The following is a 12088-nucleotide window of genomic DNA, read 5'->3' on the forward strand; positions in this document are numbered from 1 at the left end:
AAAAAAAAAAAAAAAAAAAAAAAAAAAAAAAAAGAAGAAGCTTCTGGCAAATCAGGCTGAGGCGCCCAGGTCTAAGATCAGGGAAACACAGAAGCGCACAGCACCTCCAAGCCTAAAAGAAGCTCATCAAGACTGCAAGGAGGAAGAGACCAAGAAGTAAAGCTCCCCCTCTCCTGTCTGTACATAGTGGCATAGGCAACTACACAGATAATTATTTTATTAAAATAAGACTTTATATGCTAAAAAAGAAGGAAGAAAGAAAGAAAAGAAAAGAAAGAAAGAAAGAAATTACGAGATAAAAAAATGAATAAAATTTGGGACCAACAGATGGCGTAGTGGTTACTTCACTGGACTCCCACATAGTCGACTGAGGTTAGAGTCCCAGGCTAGCGACCTAAACTCATGCTGGGTGCATGTGCGCATCCCTTTCTGCCTGTCTCTCTGGTGAGCACATGTGCCCTATATCAAAAATGTCTCTTAAAAAATTAATAATAATATAACATTTAAGAGACGAGGGGAAACATATATTAAAGCTGGGTTGTAGCCAGATAATTGGGGGAAATGAGAGTAATATATGAACCCAAATAGTGTAGGTATTAGCAGCAAGTGACATCTCTATTATAATCACAATTTCATGATTCCTCTGATCTGAGTTGAGCAAGATTTTCTCATTATTGTATGATGGGAATTCAGAAATATCATGGAAAATGTGCATTAAGAGAGAATTGTGCATGAATTCCTAAATATTTTGCACCAAAATAAGTTTGTATTTTAATTCCCCATATCTTTTCTGTTTTCCCCAATCATTATTTTTATTATTCTAATTATTTTTATAAAACAGTCAATTGCTATTTCTCGTTTTGCTTGTAAAAATACTTTGCCCATCATGAAATACTTCTCAGACCAATCCAGTTGAGAATACTATACATGTCATCATCAACAGTTAATAAGCCCTATCTGTTTCTCACTAACGTCCTGTCTCTCTATTGTTCACTTGCTATCTTTCTCTATCCTCTTCTCTTCACTTACCCCATTCCACACTGTCCTATTCTCATTAAGTACCTTCACTGTGTTTATGTCCTCCGAATTTTTGCTCTCTATTATAGAGTGCGGATAGTCGGTATATATTGAGTGGATACATACAATATCTTTCTTTCATAGCCTGGCTTACTTCACCCAGCAATAGATCCTCCATATCTGACCATTTTCTATCAAATTCCAGGGTCTTGTTATTTTTTATGGCTGAGTAGTATTCCATAGAGTATATATACCACACTTTTCCAATCCATTCATCAGTTTGTGGACATTTAGGTTGGTTCCATGTCTTGGCAATTGTGAATAATGCTGCAATAAACATGGATGTGCAAGCACTTTTCTGACTGAGCGTTCTCCTGTCTTTTGGGTAAATACCCAGAAGTGGGATTGCTGGATCAAATGGTAGTTCTATTTGTAGATCTTTGAGGAACCTCCATATTGTTCTCCACAGTGGTTGAACTAGTTTACATTCCCACCAACAGTGTAGGAGGGTTCCCTTTTCACCACATCCCCGCCAACACTTATCACTTTTTATATTCTTAATCTTTGCCATTCTGACAGGGGTTAGGTGGTATCTCATTGTGGTTTTTATCTGCATTTCCCTTATGATGAGGGATGTTGAGCATTTCCTCATATGCTTTTTGGCTGTTCGTATGTCTTCCTTAGAGAGACTTTTGTTCAGCTCACTTTCCCATCTTTTAATCGGGTTAATCATTTTTTTTCGCATAAGGCACTTGAGTTCCCTATGTATTCTCGTTATCAGTCCCTTGTCTGAGGCATATTTAACAAAAATATTTTCCCATTCTGAGGGTTGTCGGTTCACACTTGTTACTGTGTCCTTTGCTGTGCAGAAACTTCTTAGTCTAATATAGTCCCACTTGTCTATTTTAGGGATTATTGCCTGTGCTTTGGGAGTCTTATTTAAGAAGTCTTTGCCTACTCCAATGTCTCCCAGAGTTTCCCCAGCATTTTCCACAAGTAGTTTTATTGTCTGAGGTCTTAGGTTCAGATCTTTGATCCATTTTGAGTTGACTGTTGTTAATGGTGAAAGATGGGGGTTCAGTTTCATCTTTCTGCAGGTGGATACCCAGTTTTTCCAGCACCATTTACTAAAGAGGTTTTCCTTTTCCCAATGGATTGACTGATATCCTTTGTCAAAGATCAGTTGGCTATAAGCTTTGGGAGTTATTTCTGGGGTCTCTATTCTCTTCCATTGGTCCACATGTCTGTTTTTATGCCAATACCATGCTGTTTTGATGACCACAGCTTTATAGTATATCTTGGGATCAGGGAGTGATATGCCTCCTACTCCATTCTTCTTACGCAGGATTGCTTTTGCAATACGAGGTCTTTTATGGTTCCAGACAAATTCTATAATTGTCTTTTCTAGATCTCTGAAGAATATCTCTGGTATTTTGATTGGAATTGCATTAAACATGTAGATTAATTTGGGTTCAACAGACTTTTTGAAATTCCATCATACTTTATTTCTCCTTCTGTTCCTCTTTGCACTTATTTAAAAGCACCAATATCACCTGATAATATTTTATTATTATGGTTGAAAAGTATCCTCTACTGTGGCTAAAAGAATTCCTACATCCCTTCATTTATCCTTTTTTTTTTTTGGAGAGATTTTTGCTAAAGGGCGTGTGCGCTCGCCAGACAGAGAGAGACAGAGAGACAGAAAGTGAGAAATCATCCCCCAGGGGAGATGGTCACGCCGCAATCCCTTCTCCTCCATTCTCCTCTTGGGATCCTGGGCACGCACGCACACGTGCCCGGCGTGAGTTTTAAGCCACCGGGTCCAGGACGCGAACCACGGTCGACTACATGGGAGTCCAGCGACATAGCCATTACGCTAACTGCTGGTTCCCCCTTCATTTATCCTCTTAATGATACTCAGAAACACATTTAACTACTGGTTAATGTACACAATTCCCAAGGGTTTTATATTTAAAATAATGAAATGAAAAACAATTTCAATAACCATGCCCCATCCTCACTTACAATCTATTTCTCTTATAGAGAATATCTTTATGACAGTTTTGTTCTATGTTTAAAAAGAGTACAATTTTTGTGACCTATTGGAATGTATAAACCTGGAAGGTATTTCTTAAAATAAATAAACAAAACCTAAGGGTGAGAAAAATTTATTTGAGGACTCACGCCCTGGGGAACCACAATCCATGCTCAACATCATTATCATTGAAATGTGGTCAAATGAAACAAATCCCAAACGATACCATTGTTCCAGATGCAGAGTATTTATTAATCCTGTTTTCCTTCAGCTCAATATGCCTATATTTGGATGTGGGGAACTGACCTTAATACCCAGAAGATTTTATACTATTTTTTGTTTAATGCTTTTTTAAACCAAAAGTGTATGCTGCACCCCCAAAATGAATATATAGATAAGAAGATATAGATATATATATTCTAGCAAAAGATATGACATCCTTCTCTCTCTTAAAACTAGTATCAAAATTCAACAGCTGTATCAGGACCAGCAGAGGGCATAGTGGCTACGTCGCTGGACTCTCGCATAGTCAATCGCAGTTTGAGTCCCAGACCTGCAGCTTAAAACTCATACTGGGCGTGTGTGCATGTGTGCTCAAAATCCTGAGAGGAGAATGAAGGAGAAGGGACTGCAGCATGGCCATCCCCTCAAGGGGATGACTCCTTGCTTTCTGTCTATCTTTCTGTCTCTCTGGCAAACACACGTGCTATAGCAAAAAATCTCTCTTTAAAAAGAAAATTTTAACAGCTATAAACAAAGGCCTTCTGTCCTCCTGGACAAGACTTGTAAATAACTAGTACTTACTGAATAATAACTAATATTTATTGAATACCTATGTGCACTTTTTTCTCCTTATTCAATTTCTAGAGTTTTCTTTTTGTTCCTTTTGGGGGATGTTTAGGGATACGGGTTACCTCAGGAGTTCAGTAGCTCACCCAGATTTCTACCCTGGACAGCAGAGCTGAGACTCAGAGCCAAGCATGTCCACTCCAGAGCCCACAGAGTATCTAAGAGGAAGAGTACCCAGAAAGGGCCTAAGGACAGAGGTAGTGGGAATGACTGCTAGAGCTGGGATGATGGCCTCCCCTCTTTACTGAAAAGAATGCACATAGCATTCACCTGATGTCACACAATGAATATGGTTGAGTTGATTTGCCATCTATCTGCTGCCATTCTACAAAAAGAACCAAAGTAACTCCATATTAAGCCTAGCACAATAGGTTCCTTTTAAATAACAGAACTTGCTTAATGTTTTAACTTGTAGCAACTAATCATAGCTTTAATGAGACTCTTCAGAGACCGGGCCTTGAGATAGCATCTCAATAGGCAGATGTGCCTGGGGAGATGAGGAGGAAGGAACATGCTGGCCTCCAGGGCAGGATGACCGCAGCTGAAAAATAATAACCTTGATGCCAGCAAGTCTTTGCCTGATCAAGAAGATGATTAATTGCTGTGCAAAACAGCACATAACCCTGCTGCATCTCTTTTTTTCTTCCTTTTTAAAAATCCTTTTTAGACAGGAATGTTGGAGATGGTCTTTGGATTTTAGTCTGCCATCTTCCCAGTTGCTGGCTTCCCAAATAAAGCTACTTTTCCCTTCTACCAATATTTGTTTCTTGAGTATTGGCTTTCATGCAGCAAGCAGATGAACTTGGGTTGGGCACCAGCTGATACCCAGTTTGATATCTATTTCTCTCAGTTTGATGCTTATTTCTCTATCTTCGCTATGTCATTCTTTCTAAAACATATGCGAGGTCTTCGAAAAGTTTGTGGAAAATGCATTGTGATGAAAAAACTTATATATGAATTGCAAAACTTTTTCACACCAAAAAACCTTATACTTTAATTCTAATTTACCACAAACTTTTTGAAGTCCCCTCAAATACATGTCACAGTTTTAAATAACTTTAAATATTTATAGATTTGTCTATAGTTATAGAAATTGTTATGATATTTACATTGCTAATATCTATTAGGCTACAGAGAGCAACCTGAACGCTTTTGTCCATTCTACTCAGTAAGAAATGTTAGCAATAACTTCCCAGTTACTCATTTCCTATTAATTTTTATAATGGTATTATATAATCATATGTGGGTATTTCCTTCTAATACTTCTTTTTTTTTTTGGAGAGATTTTCGCTATAGGGCGCATGCGCTCGCCAGAGAGAGAGAGATATAGAGACAGAAAGCGAGAAATCACTCCCCGGGGGGGGATGGTCATGCCGCAATCCCTTCTCCTCCATTCTCCTCTCGGGATCTTGGGCACGCACGCACATGCGCCCAACGTGAGTTCTAAGCCACCAGGTCTGGGACTCAAACCATGGTCGACTACATGGGAGTCCAGCGACATAGCCATTATACTAACTTCTGGTTCTCTTTCCTTCTAATACTTCTAAAGTTTCCATTTATCATATTGGAAATGTAAAATTGAACCAAAATAATTTTGGTTAAGTGTGTGCACTAGGTAGCTAATGCTATTTTTGCTAAAGGCTTCAACAATCTCAAATCCCTTTTTTAAACAATCTCTCCTTTACTTATTTGAAATTCTATTTTTATCAAATACTAAATTACTATATCTACTTCTGTTCATTTCAAGAGTATCTGTTATTATTCCTCTGTCTATTCTCACACTGGTATTAGGCTAATTTTGAAATTTATGTCCAAGTATATATTTTAAAATACAAAAATTATAAGTGTACAACTTGATAGATTTTTACAAACTGAACACATTTGTGACACAGCACCTAGATTAGAAACTGAATATTACTAATACCCCAGAGCCCTCTCAGCCTCCCTTCCAGATACACACAAACAACACACACACACACACACACACACACACACACAGAATAACCACTATCCTGACTTCTAACAACAAGGCTTTGTTTTGTTTTGCCTGTATTTGTCCTATATATAAATGGAGTCAGCAGTATCAAACTATTTTTAATTATTATAAAATGGTCAGTTTCCTCAGAGTTGACATGATCCCAATTCACTTCCATTTTTTCACTTCTTAAAAATTTGTCTTGATCCCAATCCACTTCCATTTTTTCACTTCTTAAAAATTTGTCTTTTATTCATTGATACAGTTTGGTTTAATGGAAAATGCAGAAAAAAAGGATATACAGCAACTCACAGTTTAACTTATTTCATTGACATCCAGACCTCTGATAGTTATCATCTGATCAGAAGAAGGATTCACAATGATCAGACTAGGAAGTCACTCCCTCCTAGTGTTCCTGACCATCAAGGCTTAGAGCTTGGCCCTGCCATTCACATCATCCTTCACCTGATGTCAGCTTCAGACAGCTGAGAAGTAATTTCCTTTCCTCTGCTAAAGCCTTCGTCCTTTCTTTCTGCACTTTTGAAATATTTGAACAAAAGATAATATTTTTTAATTCACATGCTAAGTGTTCAACAGGAATAATTTTTTTTTCTGGAGAGATGTTTGCTATAAGGGCACGTGTGATAGCCAGACAGACAGAGACAAAGAGCGAGAAATCACCCCCTGGAGGGATGGCCATGCCACAATCCCTTCTCCTCTGTTCTCCTCTCAGGATCTTGGGCACGCATGCACACGTGCCCGGCGTGAGATTTAAGCCACTGGGTCCGGGACGCGAACCACAGTTGATTACATGGGAGTCCAGCGACATAGCCTTCACACTAACTGCTGGTCCCAACAGGAATAATTAATGCTAAATTATTTGCATAACATTTTCCTTACATATGGACAATAAGTAGCCCATGTATTTAAGCTTTCATCTTTAAGCTTCTCACATTCAACCCAATGATTTACTCTAAATCTACTCCTGCCAGAACCCTATCATTCAAAATATTGCTATTTAATTTTTCTCTAGGACAACAGACAAAACATAAGAATAAATATTTTTTTATTTCATTTTCTTTTATACATCCAATCACATTATGTAGCTTACAAAGTGAGTATTTCAATATGGGAACATTTCTCCCTAGTCCAGTTGATTAAACTGTAAAATAGCTTCAACAGATAATACCACATTTCTTTGTCCCATTAATGCTTTGCCTTCATATTTTTCTTTTAAACTGTGCCACACATACTCTATGGAATACTATTCAGCCATAAAAAAAAAAACCCTGGCTTTTGACAGAAGATCTACTACTGAGTGAAGCAAACCAGGCTATGAAGATTAAATCTTTTCTATAAGAAAACATATTCCAATTTTGAAGGAACTCACAGTTAGCGTAATGGCTATGTTGCTGGACTCCCATCTAGTCGACCGTGGTTCGAGTGCCGGACCTGGTGGCTTAAACTTAGGCCAGGCACGTGTACGTGCATGCCCAAGATCCCAAGAGGAGAATGGAGGAGAGGGATTGTCGTGTGGCAATCTCCCCGGGGGATGATTTCTTGCTTTCTGTCTCTCTGTCTCTCTTTGTCTTTCTAGCAAGCACATGCACCCTATAGCAAAAACCTCTCCAAAAAAAGAAAACATTCCAATTTTTAACTCTTGTACATTTTCTTTAGTTTATCTAATAATCTGGGATTATGTCTCCAAGAGATTAAAATGGATGTTATAACATAACTATTAGGCCATCAGAAAAGTCATGATGCATTTTTGAAGCATTTTTGCATAGAAAAATATGTCATGACTTTTCCGACAACCCAATAGTTTGTGCTTGGAAATACTCTTATTTTCTTGGAATTGGGAATAAGAGTTTTACGTTTCTCATGCTTCTCAAGCAATCTTGAATCAATTCATAAAAGAGTTAACCAGCACTATACAGTTACACCTCTGAGTCTTTGCCTTTGGGTCCAGGTGCACATTACATTTCAGAGCCACTGTTCCTCAGCCCACCTCTCTCAGAATGCGATAGATGCTATTCCCATGCAGCTGACCCATGCACGGGCCCTCTATCACTGTTTCAGAACTCCCCTACTTGTATTTCCCAACAGACCAAGACATTCTTGAAGGCAGGGAATATTTATTATTTATTTTTTAAGAATTGTTATATATATATATTTTTTTTTAATTTCCTTTAGGGCATGTGTGCTCACCAAAGAGAGAGAGAGAAAAAGCAATTCCCAAGGCCCTGGACTCAAAACATGGTCAGCCATGTGGGAGTCCAGTATCCTAACCACCACACCAGCTACTGGCCCCTATTATTTATTTTCATAACCTCCAATGCCCTCCAATGCAATGTTTATTAAATAAATTAATTAAACCTAGCTGGTACCTACTGCTCATCAGAACCACTTGCTGTTGCCTGAGGTTGATACTAAATAGAACTTCTGTCAGTATCTCCAGCTAAGTCTCCCCTGAGCACCAGTGGATTGACCTCATAAAAATCCTTTTCCCTCCAGGTTTCCTCTCTAGATATAATGACCTACTATTCACATCCATTCCCCAAAATATAACATAAGATATTGCATTCATTTCCAAGTTAATGTATTCTGAAATAATGTAATTACATGGCAATAGATACTTAGGAATATTGCTGGAAGGAAGTCTTAGTTGGAGGATTTCACTGGTGTGTCTCTTACCACTCTAATACCTGGCTCTTACCAAAAATGCCAAGTGGAAGAAAAGTCATCATAGAGCAGAGTATCCATCAAACGTCTCCTTGGGCAGTGTTCCATCCTAAGAACTACATCTGGCGTTTATGCAGCCTCCAACAAATCTGCAAATGTTTTGGATAATTTAATTCTCTGGGAAAACCATACAGATCAGAAAGGATTTATCTGGAACATGATCTCCTAATTCCCACTTTAAAATTTGACCTAGTTTTTCTGACCACATTAAGGAACAGATATCCCCCTGGATTTAGTGTTGTGCACAAATAAAGCTTACAAATCCACCCACTGTGGTGCAGAGTAAAGCATTTAGAGAAAACATCATCATCATCACAATTCATTCTGGGCCAAGCACTTCACAGCCAGCATCTCTAATTTGCACCAGCATCCTGACAGGGAGCTATGATTGACCCCACTCTAAATGAAGAAACTGAGACTCTGGGTGGTGAAGTAACATCCCCCATGGGTGGTTAACAGAGCCAGACCCTAATCTGGTTTTGCCTAATTCCAAAATTAATTCATGGTTTTTTTTCAACATTAGCATAGCACATGACAATATAAAATCCAAATATGAAAAATTTCATTTTTCTCATAAATGTTACTGCTTTAGAAACAAAAAGCAATTTTGACAAGCCAAGTAGTCACAGACTTTTCAGTCTCTCCACATCAGCCTCTCATGTTTGTTTTTCTTTAAATTGGAATCCCCTACCCCACTCTAGGGGAGGGAATAGGCCCTCCCTAAACCCCAGGCATGCAGCTGGCATTTCAGCTTGGTTAATTACTACATCTGCACCATCAGCATGGAGGCACAGGTGCTGCTTTGCATAAACCAAAGATTGACTTGCAGATTATCCATGGGGAGTTTTCCAGTCATAACATTTTTCCTCCAATCAAAATTCCACCATCTTTTCATTTTAAGGCTTGTTTCCCCAGTCATCAGTCTTTGGATTAGATCACAAAGAAGACATCCTCTACAGGATAGCACAATAGTGCTGCTTTTCGAAACTGATGCTCTGGAGCGGAGAAGTATTCATGCTTGTCCTATAGTATAGTACGACTGGTAAATGAAGGACCTCCTGCCTCCTCTCTCTTGTCTCAGGAGAACTAGAGGGAATACTTCTGATCTCTCCTACCACCTGCTCGCATTCCACGGAGGGGGTGGATCACTGACGGGTAAGAGCTCACACTCATGCTACAGTTGTAGTGGGTAACTGCGCTGTAGGAAAGGCCATCTCTTCTGTTACTGCTCCTACATGATTAAGCACCCTGGGAAGATTCTCCTAGGTGGAGCAGGCTCTCATTCTTCTTCTTATTCCATTTGTAACTAGGTGGATGAGGCAAGCCCATAGTCCAGTTTATGGATGGTTAAAGTAACTTTATATCTGTACTATAGGCCAAATCACTCCTTTCTGACTCACTCATGTGACTGTGCATGTGAAGATGATGACTTCAATCTGGGCTGGTGGTAGAAGCATGCACTGCAACTTCAGGCCAGAGTCAGATTCTCTGGTCAAGCTTTTAGCAGAGTTTGCTCTGGGTGTGAGGAGCTTGTCTGCCCATGATTAAGTGGTACTTTCTTCTCCAGCCCTTATTCCTTATGGGTGCTCTCCATTGGTCAGAGTCAGAAAGGGAAGGAAAGCTGAATAGCCACATGACTATTGAACAACTGAGAGTTGTTACAACTCACTGACTCAAGAAACATGATCAATGTTAGAATAGCACCAAGTCAAGGATACATAAGGGAACTTCTCCCAACTGCTGGATGAGATGTTTAAAATACCTGTAGTATAACATATTAGAAGAATGATTCTTTCTACCCAGCTTTATCATCTACAATATGCTTTATAAAGACTCATCAAGTCATGATGCTTTGGTTTACTGAACTTGGTGAAAAAGTCCTTTGCAAAGAAATAGTACATGACAGGGCCACCAAACGGTGTAGCAGTTACATCACTTGACTCCCACATGGCCAACTGCCATTTAAGTCCCAGACCTAGTGGCTTGAAAATCACGCAGGGCGCTTGTGTGTTGTGTCTCAAGATCCTGAGAGGAGAATGGAGGAGGAGGGTTCGTGGCGTGGCCATCCCCCTGGGGAGTGATTTCTTACTTTCCCTCTCATCATCTCTGTCTCTGTCTCTCTCTCTCCCCCCTGTGAGTACCTGCACCCTAAGGCAAAAACCTCTATTTTAAAAAAGAAAGAAAAGAAATAGTATGTGGCTGGCAGATATGATGGACTCTTTTGCTACCTGGAAGACTAGTATCAGGATTACTTTGAAAACCCAGGCTCTTCAAACCAAGATAGATGCTTTCAGCCCATTATCTCCCCATTCCATTGTCCATACTTTTTATTTGGAGAAGAGATAAGACACATGAGTCTTTTGGAATAAGAGGAGAGGAAAAAGAGAATGTGCCTACTCTCCTTCTCTTCTCGAACCTAAAGCCAGCTTGATGGGGTGGGAAAGACTGGCAGAAAACAGAAAGAGGCTGAACCACTGAGGGAGAGCACTCATGATTTCATTGCCAGTTAAGTTTCTGTTATAACCTGTTCATGAAATAAGGTCTTAGACTAAGAAAAACAATCACTTTTTAAAAATAGTAAAAGCCATTATACTTTCTTACTACAATCAACTTCCAAGTTTTTTTGTGGGTTTTTTTTTTTTTTTGAGAGTTTTTTGCTATAGGGCATGTGCCCTCGCCAGAAAGACAGAGAGAGACGGAGAGACAGACAATGAGAAATCAACCCCCTACGGGAAGGAATGGCCATGCCACAATCCCTTCTCCTCCATTCTCCTCTCCAGATCTTGGGCACGCACACATATGCACTCAGCGTGAGGCTAAGCCTCCAGGTCCGGGACTTGAACCGCAATTGACTACATGGGAGTCCAGTGACATAGCCATTACGCTAACTTCTGGTCCCAACTTCCTAGTTTTTTAAACATATGTGATACTAATTCTATCAAACTTTGGCCATTATACTGACCTCCTAGTCTTTATTATACCTCTGTTTATCTTTCACCATCATAGGTTAAACATAAATAAAATATAATACAAATCAATGAAGTGTAAGGAAGTCTACTGAGTTTGTGCATATGTACCAACTCTGGGAGATTATTAGTAGTGGGTAACTGGGGGCTGAGGCCAGATCTGAGCTCAGAGGAAAGGATACTAATATTAGGAAGAGCTTTGACCTGGTCAATATTCAGTGTATTTTGGATGGGAAAATTCATTTTATGTGCTGTAATGATATACAGTGAATGAATATAAAATAATTTTTTAAAAGAGAAAAAGAAAAAGCAAAAAAAAATTTAAAAAGAATATATATATACACACATAAATATATTCAACCAAATATATATATATAGTCAATCAAATATATATATATATATACACACATATATTCAACCAAATATATATATATATATATATATATATATATATACACACACACACACACATACACACACACACATATTTCACCATATATATAT

At 38.8% G+C, this 12088-nt stretch overlaps 1 pseudogene; it reads left to right on the forward strand.

Annotated features, from left to right (window-relative positions):
• Window positions 1–12088, forward strand: part of LOC102468953 (60S ribosomal protein L19-like) — a 24546-nt pseudogene that overhangs the window by 745 nt on the left and 11713 nt on the right.

The sequence above is a fragment of the Tupaia chinensis genome, unplaced genomic scaffold (assembly GCF_000334495.1).
Source record: "Tupaia chinensis unplaced genomic scaffold, TupChi_1.0 Scaffold000093_1, whole genome shotgun sequence".
Lineage (NCBI taxonomy): Eukaryota > Metazoa > Chordata > Mammalia > Scandentia > Tupaiidae > Tupaia > Tupaia belangeri.